The following is a 3,986-nucleotide window of genomic DNA, read 5'->3' as shown; positions in this document are numbered from 1 at the left end:
TTGTCATTAAATCGGATGGTTTGGATCATCATTTGGCCTATTTGAGACTTGCTCTTGAGAGGATGCGCCGGTATGGTTTGAAGATGAACCCGCTCAAATGTGCTTTTGGTGTATCGGCTGAGAAGTTTCTTGGCTTCATTATTCATGAGAAGGGTATTGAGATTGATCCTAAGAGAATTGAGGCCATGAATAAAGTTGAGGTGCCTACATGCAAGAAGGACTTGCAAAAATTCTTGGGCAAGGTAAATTTCTTGAGAAGATTTATATCTAACTTGTCTAGGAAGATCGATGCTTTTACTCCTATTCTTCGGTTAAAGAATGAGACTGAATTTACTTGGGAGGCAAAATAGCAAGAAGCGTTTGTGAAGATCAAGATTTATTTGTCTTCACCACCTGTGCTCAAGGCGCCTAGGAGAGGAATACCTTTCAGACTTTATGTGGCCGCTGAAGACAAGGTTATTGGGGCTGTTTTGACTCAAGAGACGGAAGGAAAGGAGTACATCATTACATATTTAAGCCGACGACTTTTTGATGCGGAGAGAAGATATACCTTCATTGAAAAGTTATGTTTGTCTCTCTATTGTGATTGTACCAAATTGAGGCATTATCTACTATCTAGTACTTGCAAAGTGGTGTGTCAAACCGATGTGATCAAAAATATGTTACAAAAGCCGATTTTGAGTGGTCGAATCGGCAAGTGGGCTTATGCTTTGGTTGAATATGATTTGGCTTGTGAACCTTTGAAATTTATGAGAGGCCAAATCGTAGCGGATTTTATTGTTGAGCATCGGATTAATGACAAGGTGTTGACGGCCATTATTTCCCATTTCGGCCATCAACTTCTTGGGAATAAAATGAGCTTTACACCATGTTCCGTACATATTTTACTTATTTCTAACAAGTTCCACAAGTTTAGGATGAGTTGTGCTTTCAGGAGATAATATACCAAAAATGAGCCAAAACTGGGAAAAACCCAGGCCGGCCGGCCTCACCTAGGCCGCCCGGCCTAGCACCTCTACACACAATGCTATTTCTTTGATCCAGGAGTGAAATGACATCCTCACATTGCCTCTAAACCATGGATTAACAGTTGGTTAGATCAAATGGACCGAAAGGCCTAGCACATGGATTGAAAGGCCCACCTACAGCACTTACTGAGATCTTTTGGGCCGGAACACCACTATGGACTTCATGCATCCTTGGATCAAGATGTCGGTGAAACAGGAGGCCGAGATGTGCCAGACCCAGGCCGGCCGGCCTACCAACTGTCAGCTTCAAACGGACGCAACCCTCCACCGCCATCTAGACAAGATCAGAAGCGTCCACGAGAAGGGTGGTTGCGAACGGAGAAAATACCAGGCCGGCCGGCCTGGGAGAGGCCGGCCAGCCCCACTTTGCAGCATCTCGAGCTCATCTTCGCGTGGAAGCTATGTCAACCGACCCTCTTGCTTACACCTGACGCCTCGGCCAAATACCGACCTCTAGCTAGTATAAATAGGCCCCCCATCCTCACTTGTGACACACACCAAAAGGAGCTCTCTTCTCTCATTCTTAGTTTCTAGGGTAGGTTAGGTAGTCTAGGAGTTAGAGTCGAGTCGAGCTTGTCTCGGGATTCCGGAGTCGTCATCGAAGGTCGGGTATAGCTCTTGTATCATTTCCTTTGACATTTATAAATATAAGTTATCTTTTCAAGTCAGCTTTATTTTCCGCACTTGTTTATCTTTCCAAGTTATCTTACTTGTGTGCAGAAGTAATTCCTCTAGCTTAGGCTTTGTACCTACCTTGTTTATCGGGATCTTACTTTACGGGTTTTCACGCCCAGACTAGGGAGGCTCAAGTTAGTTCCCTAGGTTGAGGTGGATTTCTCTTGTTAGCTACAAGAGTAATCCTAACAATGAGAGCAGACGTGGTGTCTGAGCTCAGTGTTAGCTAGAAAGTGTGTTTCACCCCCACGATACCGTTGTGGTAGGCGGCAGGTGGTGACAGCCCTGTCCGTCCATCGTAGTCCACCACGTTCGGGTGTTTTCATTGCAGTAGTTGCAGATTGCCGTTGGACTCCCCTCTCATCCCTTTCTGAAGTCCTTCCTCTTTCAGCCGCCGAAGTAAGCTCTAGGTTCCCGATAACTAGTTAGAAGCAAGGTATAGTCTAGAGAGGCTAGCTCGATAGTTTAGAAGTGTTTTAGGAGTCTTTCTCGCTCGTTGTCCTCCCAGCTGCTTACTTCTCTAAGGATTAGAGTCTCCTGTGTCAGACGGTCATCGTTAGCCATTATCTTATCTTATCATATCAGGCTTACCCTCACTAAGTTAGTCGGTTGATATCTCTAATAAAGTTTGTCATTCGATTCTTCGATACTCTTTATCCATAGTGCTTCCTTGAGGACATATACAATACCCTGAAATACTCCAAGGTGAAGTGCTACAGCGGTGATTCTGTGCGCTTGCGGAATCCATATTCTATTGAGCGTAAGAAACGCCAATACAAGCATGATTTAGAAGTCGGCTATGTTACTTGCACACCATGGAAGTTGTACTTTGATGGATCAGTTTGTGATGATGGTCAAGGGATTGGTGCTGTTCTTATTTCTCCGAATGGTGTTGTTTTTGAGTTTTCAAACCGATTAGAAGAAGAATGCACAAATAACCAAGTTGAGTATGAAGTACTTCTATTTGGCTTGGAATTCTTGCAATCCATGGGGGTGAAGCATGTTGAAGCCATTGGAGATTCTCTTCTGGTGGTGCAGCAAGTATCCAAGGTATGCCAATGCTATAGTGGTTCTCGAAATGCATATCTTGATAAATGCCTTGATATTATTTCTTCCTTCAACAAATTTGTCATTCGATTCTTAGATACTCTTTATCCATAGTGCTTCACTGAGGAAATATATGATACCCTGGAATACTCCAAGGTGAAGTGCTATTGGCTAAAGATTTCGTTGAAAAGTTTGATAAAATTTACTAGTTTGTTACCGCTAATTTTAGCGGGATTACCTTTGCTCTCGGTATCTTTGTGATTCAGAGCAGTGCAGGTCCAAATTCGATCTACCATACCACTTCAACTCAGATCCAGAAAAAAATTGGGTGACTTATTTCATGCATAGTCGTCCTATCAGAAGAAATTTTTTTAAGATCAAAGTTTGACAACACCATCTTCAATACCCATGGCTCAGAAGACACTCCGTCAATTCTCAGCCCCGTCCAATAGCCATATCCCTACTGGACTGAACAATGACCAAGGCACTAATGACTTTGAGATAAAGACTGGGCTTGTCAACATGATTCAAGCAAGTCCCTTCCGCGGAAAGGCATCAGAGGATGCCCATGGTCGTCTACAGAATTTTTTGGAAGTGAGCAGCATAATCAACCCAAAAGGCACAACGATGGATAATATTCGTCTTCGACTGTTCCCATTCTCTTTGCGTGGGAAAGCAAAGACGTCGTTCTACACCTACAAGGAAGCATTCAACACTTGGGATGCGTGCTCCAATGCTTTTCCGGTCAAGTATTTTCCGATGGGCAAAACCAACGCCCTTCGGAACAGAATTTCCAGTTTTGAACAACTCCAGGACGAGACAGTCCCAGAAGCCTGGGAACGTCTTCAAGAATACATTGCAGCATGCCCACACCACGGCATGGAAGAATGGCTTATCATTCAGAACTTCTTCCATGGCATGAACTAGCGACCGCAAGATCACATGGACGCAGCAGCGGGAGGAGCATTCCTCTCTCTCGATGTTGCAGGAGCTAAAGTGATCATCGACAAGATTGCTTCCAATCAGAGTTGGAAGAGAGATAGGCAACCGGCCCATGAAATACATGAAATCGACAGTGTCAATATGCCGGCAGCCAGGATGGATCTTCTCATGAAAAAGTTAGAATCTCCACACCAGGAGGTTAACCAGATTATGGAGTCTCAGATGACATGTGAGAAATGTGGCAATACTGGACACTCAGGCAAATCTTTCCCATTCACTCAAAAGGATGAGAAC

The 3,986-nt window shown here is 44.1% G+C and overlaps 1 non-coding gene across 1 annotated transcript; it reads right to left on the bottom strand.

The window, feature by feature from the left end:
* Positions 1 to 3,524: 3,524 nt before the first annotated feature.
* On the bottom strand, positions 3,525 to 3,631 carry LOC120663133. Its single transcript, XR_005670356.1, has one exon. It is a non-coding gene; the product is annotated as a small nucleolar RNA R71 (small nucleolar RNA).
* Between the last annotated feature and the right edge of the window lie 355 nt (positions 3,632 to 3,986).

The sequence above is a fragment of the Panicum virgatum genome, chromosome 2N, assembly GCF_016808335.1.
Source record: "Panicum virgatum strain AP13 chromosome 2N, P.virgatum_v5, whole genome shotgun sequence".
NCBI classification, from domain to species: domain Eukaryota; kingdom Viridiplantae; phylum Streptophyta; class Magnoliopsida; order Poales; family Poaceae; genus Panicum; species Panicum virgatum.
The sequence above is the reverse complement of the archived record's forward strand: the minus strand, read 5'-3'. Positions and strand labels throughout refer to the sequence as shown.